Raw genomic sequence first — 8263 nt, forward strand, 5'->3', positions numbered from 1 at the left:
ACGTTACAGAGCATGCAGTAATTAATTAAATGCGTGGTATTGTAATAAGATACAGATGCTTGATATTCCACCAATTATACAAAGTCTACAAATAATTAAATCGCGTGTATGTAAAAGTTACAGGCATGCCGTAATTTCCCCCTACGCGTCACGTGGCGCGGCCAAACCTCTGCGCTTCAGTAATCCTCCTGCGTGCTCGCGGTGTCTCGCAGCATGTTCGGTCTTGATGGCCGATTGTTGTGAATTAGCTCAGTTAGTATAGTGTCTCATACTCGTGCGCTGCTGATGTTGTTGCTGCTCGCTGCTGTAGCTTGTTGGTGCTGAGACTTTATTTCTTGTGAATGATTTCCATTTTGTGTGCTCGAGTGGGGGTTTTGAATTACAACATGCATCGATCTTCGCTTACAATATTCAGCACTTTTAATTGAAATTGAATAGGGAGCACTGCCTCTCTTGAGTGGTATATAACGCATCATTAAAGGACCGAGGCCTGATCTTCTGTCCCATAAGTGGCACATCGTGGCGTGCTTGCTCGCCGCGAGCCGCGGCATAGAATTCTGCCAAGGTTGGTTATTCTGCCGGGAGCGAGAGTTAGCCGAAGTCATCCTTGAGTGGCCGTCTGTGCGAGACGTGCTAAGCGATCTGGTCGCGGAGCCACGCCGGTGCGTTGACTCAAGCCGACTTGTGCGCTGGTATGTAGGGGTGGGCAACGGGCTGGTATAGGGGAGCGACAGCAATACACTTTTCGCAATTGACACACGATGTGCCGGCACAGTGCAGTAGCAGAAATTAGGGGTCTGGCTTGTGAATGATTCGAGTCATCTAACGACACCGTTTTCCACATTCTCATGTCAAATATCGTCAGCTGGAGAGGCACGCCTGGCTGCGATGCCATCGATGACACAGAGTCTTGGATTGACGACGGTTCTCAGCAGTTGCAGAGACACCAGTGGGCGTTGCGCAGCTGCGTGCTGACACACTCATGATGTGCGGGAGCGGCTGCCCTGCGTCAGCTCCTGCCGCGCCAGCGCGGCGAAGGAGAAACCAGGGAAGCCACAATACGAAACTCCAACAGCCTTGTGATGCAGAATGCAGAATTTTTAATTTATGAGCGATAACGAGACTGGCGGTGCGCCGTAGTTGCCTCCTATCTGTAGATAGCAAGACACGATTCACTTGCGATGTTATCGTATCTGTGAGATGTGACGCACCTACCTAATTACGATGCTTCATAGAATATGGCATTTTCTGAGTACAGGGTGACTCAGCCCGTCAGTTCTTATAGCCCTTAGAAATCCAGGTTATTATGTTGCTGTTTGCATAGTAGCAGACGTCGTGGGGTGTTGTGCTACAGGTTAGACCGTTTTGCGATAATTGTAGCATATTACGTTCAGTCGACATCCGACAGAGCTCTTGTGTCATCCTGTTTGAAAAACCAAGCGATATATGAAGTTGACGCACTTATAGCATCTTACACTATGGATTATTACGACCCATAAACAGCTATGAGGTCTCTATAAATCTTCTGAAAGAGCTCAAAGCCTTTGCGGAGTCGCCAACCTCACATTGTACAGGGATATTGCTGCCAAGTCTCAGACCTATTATCCTTTTATGTATATATTGCTAGAACTGTGGCACTTTATGCAGCTTATCGTCTCCCGCCGTCGCGCGCCGATACCGAACGTGGCAGCGATTTGAAGGTTGTGTCCTTCTCACTCTTTCTCTCTCTCTTTCTGTACATGCACCTCGCTTTCCCCTTCTCTCTCTCTTTCTCTCTTTTTTTCTCTCTCGTTATATCCCTACTCCGTCTCGTTTTAGGGCTTGAGAAGGGGGCTATTTTCCACCGGCTGCGTGCGCTTGTTTTATTGTCAACGGTGTGGGATCGCTTAGAATCGTCAAGAGAATCGATCGTAATAAGTAGAGGGGGAGTGAATAATAAAGAGAGGTGGGGCAGGCGAGGGGAGCAGACTTAAATAGAGGAGAGAGCAAGAGAGAGAGAGAGAGAAGAGACCGAAGAGAGAGAGAGAGAGGCGGCGAGGGACGAAGAAGACAGAAGAGAGAGAGCGTAGAACAGCATAAAAAGAAGCTCATGAGAAAGAGGCGCTAGGAGAGAGCTGCGCCCAGAGAGCCCGCATCAGACAGAAAGAGAGCGGCAGATACGGAAGGAGAGAGAGAGAGAAGAGAGAGAGAGAGAGAGAGAGAGAGAGAGAGACGGAACCGAAGAGAGAAGAGAAAGAGCAAAGAGAGGCAAAGAGTGGGTAAGAGCATGGTGTAGGCATTTTATGAAAAAGCGAGGACAAAGAGAGTGAGGGAGTGAGGAGTGAAGGGAAGTGAGGGTGTGCTGTGTGTGTGTGTGTCGTAGTTGTTGTGTTGTGTGTGTGTGTGTAGTGTGGTGTATGTGTGTGTGTGTTGTGTGTGTGTGTGGGTGTGTGTGTGTGTGTGGTGTGTGTGTGTGTTCGTGTGTGTGTGTGTGTGTGTGTGTGTGGTGTGTGTGTGTTGTGTGTGTTGGGTCGTGTTTGTGTTTGTGTTGTGTGTGTGTGTAGTGTGATAGAGAGCATAGCAAAGAGTGATGAGTGAAGCGGAGAGAGAAGACGGGCCAATGAGAAATTTGAAGAAGAGAGAAGCGATCTAGCGAGAAATAGGAAGTGGGATTAGTGATGGAGAGACTAGCCGGGATGAGTAAGGGGTGAAACAACGAGAAAATCTTGTACAGGCTAAGAATGTGAACACGAAATAGAGACTATGCGATTAGTCAGAGCAGAGCAATGGGCGGAAAGAAAAGAACAGAGAAAGCAGACGATTTGAGAGAAAAAAGATTAGAGATAGGGAGAGAGAGGGAAGCGAGAGAGAAAGAGATAGATAGATAAGATAAGTAGAAAATAGACTAGCTTGATAGACCTAGATAGATTAGAGAGAGAGAGAGAGCAGAGAGAAAGAGAAAGAGCAGAGAAGAGAGAGAGAGAGCCAGAGAGAGAAGAGAGAAGAGGGAAGGGAGACAGCAGAAAGGGGACAGCATCACACACATGCACACACAAGTCGCTATGTTACACGCACAGCCACGCTTTCTCTCTGTCGGCGCGGCCTTCCTTCTTTTGCACTAGTCTCCTAGCTCTCTTGCCCTGTCTCCTACCTCGCGCTCTCGTAGCCTTGCTACTGCCAGAGCGTCAGCGGCCGCTCTCCTGCCTCCTATCTACAATCTCTTCTATCCTGCCCTAGCTTCTCCTTTCCAGCCTCTTTTCTCCGGTACCGCCCACCTTTCTCTGTCTAGCCCATTACTTCCTACCTTTTCTCTCTGGCCTCCTCCTTCCTGCCACAGCCTTTTCTACCCAGACTGCTCACCCCGGCTGTCTTGCACGTGTTCATCGTTAACACGCAGCCTCCGCATCAGAAGCCATGATCTCAGTATCTCTCTCATCGGACGGCCGTGTATATTTCTTCACCTGAGGGGCGGGCCAGGAGGTGTGTGCGTGCGTGTGTGTGTGTGTTAGTGTTAGTGTGTGTGTGTGTGTGTGTGTGTGTGTGTGTGTGTGTGTGTGTGTGTGTGTGTGTGTGTGTGTGTGTGTGTGTGTTCCCCCTGCCGCGCGTATATTAGTGTTAATTGCAGTAATTTATGTAACCCTAACCCTTTATTGCTCTCTCGACAGGTAATTGCCACCATCGCCCTCATCATATAACACCTGGTTTTCTGTGGCCTCTTATCCCTCTTTTCTCTCTCTCTCTCTATATGTATATATATTATATATATAAATATATATATATAACCTAAATACGCCAAACATGGCATCTCAGAGAGAAGCCTGGCTGGCCGAGATTCTGTCATCCGCTGCTATCTGATGGCGTGAAACACTAATAGTCATCAAATGAAAAACACGACAGGGAGCCACGTGGATGATGGATAGGATGGCGCAACGGACGCGAGCATGAGGGGGGAGAGGTGGTAGAGGCATATGACCGCAGTGGAGTGCATGCTAGGCTTAGTTGTGGAGAGCAGGGGTGGTTGTTGGTTGGTGGGAGGGGAAGAAGAGGATGGACGCCTAGTGCTTGTAGTTTGCCAATGGATACGTGGCTGTGGGACGTGCTTCGCGCCCGTGCACGTGTATAGCGTGTAACGACGTAATGTGGGACGGCTGAATCGCCAGCGCCAGCCACTTGAGGAGCTGCTGCATGCTCCCTACATACCACGTGTGTACGTCTGCCTCTCACTCTCTCGTGCACCCACGGTCTCTCGCTCTCTCTCTCTCTCTCTCTCTCTCTCTTGCCGTGCCCTTTCCGCGCGTGCTTCTGTGTTTATGTTTGTGTTTCTGTGCAGTGTTGGCGTCGGCATAGTGCTTGCGCCGGCGTAGTGTTTGCGTCGGCGTAGTGCTTGCGTCGGCGTAGTGCTTGCGTCGGCGTAGTGCTTGCGTCGGCGTAGTACTTGCGTCGGCGTAGTGTTTGCGTCGGCGTAGTGATTGCGTCGGCGACTCTGTGAGGAGGGACTACTGCGTCACTGCCGCCGCCGCCGCTGCGTCATGCTGCTGGAGAGAGAGCGCGTCGAGGTGCGTCGAACGCAACGCGACCTTGCGTCATCGCCCGCCATGCGCCGGGGAGTAGTTAGGCGTGGTTGGGTGTGGATGGCTGGCTATGGCTGGGAAAATGTGGGTGTGAGTGGGTGTGAGTGGGTGTGAGTGGGTGTGAGTGGGTGTGAGATGGTGTGGGTGGGTGGGGTAGGTCGTCGATGGGGAGTGGTTGGGTGTGTGGGCGTGGTTCGGCGAGAGTGGGCGTGTGTGGGCGTGGGTGGGTGTGGTTACTCGTGTGTGGGCGCGGTTGGGTGTGTGTGTGTTTATGCGTGGTTGGGTATGGTTGGGCGTGGGTTTGTTAAGTTTTGTATGGTTTATAGCTGTCCATGCGGTACCGTGTTAGCTCAGCAAGCGCCTGAAAGGAAGAGTCAGTGAGAGAGAGAGAGGGGATAGGGGACGAGATCGCGTGAGAGCGAGAGCGAGTATAGAAAACAAACGAGGAGGAGATTCGGAGACCGATCATTATTACCGAACACTGTTGTCGACAATTAATCGGAAACTGCTCGCTAGACCTCCCTCAATAATTACGCGTGCTAATTAACCCGACTTTTATTAATGAGCCGATCTGCTCGCCCGCCCGAATAACCGGAAACATACTCTCGTTTCTTGCAGCTGGAATGGTTGGTGAAGGAGATGCAGCATTCGGAGACGGGCATTCCTGTCAGGTCTCAGAAGGTGCTGCTTACGTCGGTGCCCTACGCCTTCACAGGTAGGCCACAACGACGTTCACTTGTTACATCGCCGCGCGGCTCCCGTCATGCATTGTGCCGCCGGTATTTCCGCGTGTTTCTGGCGTGCGTCGTTCCGTGTTATCTGCGTCACCTTTCTGTTTTTTTACGCGTTGCCCCAACGTATTTTCTGCGCTAGTCCACGTTTTTCATGCGTCACCACCCCGTAGTTTTAGCGTCACCACTACGTTTTTTCTGCGTCTTCATTTCCCCACGTCGTCAGCGTCGCCGTGCGTGCTGCCTGCGTCACCGTGCGTGCTGCCTGCGTCGCCGTGCGTGCTGCCTTGCGTGACAGTGGCGTACTTGCTTGCGTTCACGCTATGCGTGCTATAAGCCTAGCGTCTCCCGGTGCATGCGCCTTGCGTCAGCCGTGCGTGCTATAGCGCTGCGTTCAACCGTTGCGTGGCTGCCTGCTCACCGCGCGTTTCTATACCTTGCCGTCACCGGTGCATGCTGCTGCGTCACCGTCTGCAATATACGCTGCTCACCTGCAATGCTGCCTGCGTCCACCGTTGCGTGTCTATACCTGCGTCCGTGCCGTTGCGTGCTGCCTGCTGTGGCACCGTGCGTGCTCCTGCGTCACCGCGCGTGCTATATGCCTGTGTCACGCGTGCGTGCGCCGTGCGTCATCCGTGCGTGCTATATTCCTGCGGTCCCCGTGCGTGCTGCCTGTCGTCACCGGTGCTTCGCTGGCCTTGCGTCACCGTGCGTGCTATACTGCGCACCGTGGCGCTGCTGCCATGTGTTACCGCGGCGTGCTATATCCTGTGTCAGCGTCGCGCGTGGTCTATATCTGTGTCACCGCGCGCTGCCTATATGCCTGTGTCAGCCGTGGCGTGCTAACCATGTTTCCACCTGCGCGTGCTAACATTGTCCGCCGTGCGGCTATACCTGTGTTAGCTCGGCGCGTTGCTATACATTTCACCGTGCGTGCTATACCTGTGTTTACCTGTCGCGGTTGCTATACATTGTGTCCACGCGTTAGCGTGCTAATAGCCTTGTGTTATCCGGCCGTCGCATACATGTGTCACCGTGCAATGCTATACTGTGTCGACCGCGCGCTGCATATATTGTACCACGGTGCTGCGTATATCCGTGTCACCTGCCGCGTGCTTATACATGTGGTTCACCGTGCGTGTATACCGTGTTTACTGGCGTTGCTGTACTATGTGTCACCTGTGTCTATTGTTGCTATACCTGTGTCACCGCGCGTGCTATACATGTGTCACCGTGCGTGCTATACCTGTGTTACCGCGCGTGCTATACATGTGTCACCGTGCATGCTATACCTGTGTTACCGCGCGTGCTATACATGTGTCACCGTGCATGCTATACCTGTGTTACCGCTCGTGCTATACATGTGTCACCGTGCATGCTATACCTGTGTTACCGCGCGTGCTATACATGTGTCACCGTGCATGCTATACCTGTGTCACCGCGCGTGCTATACCTGTGTCACCGTGCATGCTGCCTGTGTTACCGCGCGTGCTATACTTGCGTTACCGTGCGTGCTGCCTGCGTCCTTTTGCGTGCTGCTACCCACGCGGCGACACAATAGGGCCGTTAATGTAACACACACACACACACACACACACACACACACACACACACACACACACACACAAACACACAAACGCACGCACGAACGCCAAAACGCACCCCCAACACGAACGCACGCACCGCAACACGCACGCACACACACACGCACGCACACAAGTGCGGCCCATGCTACCTGCAGCTATAAGCAGCACATATCCTCATCACGTGCAGCTGCGAAGGAATCAGCCACGCACGCACGCCGCGGCAGGATCGTTACGCCATGCCTACAGTCACGGCTCAACGCGGATACGATGTAAATAATTTATATTAACCTCTCGTTCTCGCCCGACCATGATCTTTAATTAAATCAGCTTCGAATGATTATGAATTATTTAATTTAAATTATTATGAATTATACTTAGCTGATTTAATTGAAGATAATGGTCGGGCGAGAAAGAGAGGTTGTTTATATATATTAGCGAGATATTAGATAGGAGAGAAAAAAGACGCTGGTAGAGCGATAAAGATGAGAAAGCCAGTTAAAAGAATGTATGTGCGCATGTGCGGGAATGGATGAGAAGGACACATGGAATGGAGGGAGAAGGGAGGGCGCTGGCAATAAGTGAGAGACGATAGAGACAGGAAAAGATAGGGAAGCATTTCTAGTAGGAGGAAGAACTGGAGAGGAAACATACAGATTGGCGAAAAGGAAGACGAGAAGAAAATCTGGGGGAATGGCAGCTGGACAGCTAGAGAAAGGGGTATAACAAGGGAAAGCTAGGAGAGGGATATATAGAGAGCAGAGGAGCATGGCAAAGGCAATGCCGGTATTGAAGGCGATAAGGACGAGATATAGGAAGACGCTAATTGAGAGGAGGAGAAGGAGGCAGGAAGGAGAGGAAGGAAGAGGAAGGAGGAGGAAGCGGAGACAAAGAGGAAGAAGAAGAAGAAGAAGAAGAAGAAAAAGAAAAAACAACAACAAGAAGAGATGATGAGGAGGAGGAGGAGGAGTAGGAGGAGGAGAAAGAAGAAGACGAAGAAGAAGAAGAAAAAGAAAAGAAAGAAAGCTACGTACAGTGAGAGTTAGGGAAGAAGAGGGGGTGAGGCAAATAGTTAAAAGAAGTGGAAGGAAAGCGGCAACTATGAAGAGACGGAAGGCTAGAGTAAACATGTAGAGCGCAGGCAGTGGTGTATCGTGTGTATGTGGGGCAGGCTTGTAGGCATCTGTGGTGGGTGCCTGTAGTACAGTTTCAGCTAGAGATGCAGCAATGACGTGAATCACGGTCACTCTCACCTAACGACTACAGGTCGATACGTTAGCACTAGGTCAATATGTAGCAGTTAGCACACGCACACACATAATTATACACACGCACGCACACACACACGCACACACACACACACACACACACACACACACACACACACACACACACACAC

General features: G+C 51.4%; 1 long non-coding RNA gene across 1 annotated transcript in view; it reads left to right on the plus strand.

Annotated features, from left to right (window-relative positions):
- LOC106807143 overlaps nt 1–8263 on the plus strand; it is an 86092-nt gene that overhangs the window by 71879 nt on the left and 5950 nt on the right. Inside the window, exon 2 of the long non-coding RNA XR_001393621.1 lies at nt 5169–5265. This is a non-coding gene — a long non-coding RNA (uncharacterized LOC106807143). The remainder of the gene's footprint in view (nt 1–5168; nt 5266–8263) is intronic.

The sequence above is a fragment of the Priapulus caudatus genome, unplaced genomic scaffold (genome assembly GCF_000485595.1).
Source record: "Priapulus caudatus unplaced genomic scaffold, Priapulus_caudatus-5.0.1 Scaffold197, whole genome shotgun sequence".
In the NCBI taxonomy this organism is placed as follows: Eukaryota; Metazoa; Priapulida; class Priapulimorpha; order Priapulimorphida; family Priapulidae; genus Priapulus; species Priapulus caudatus.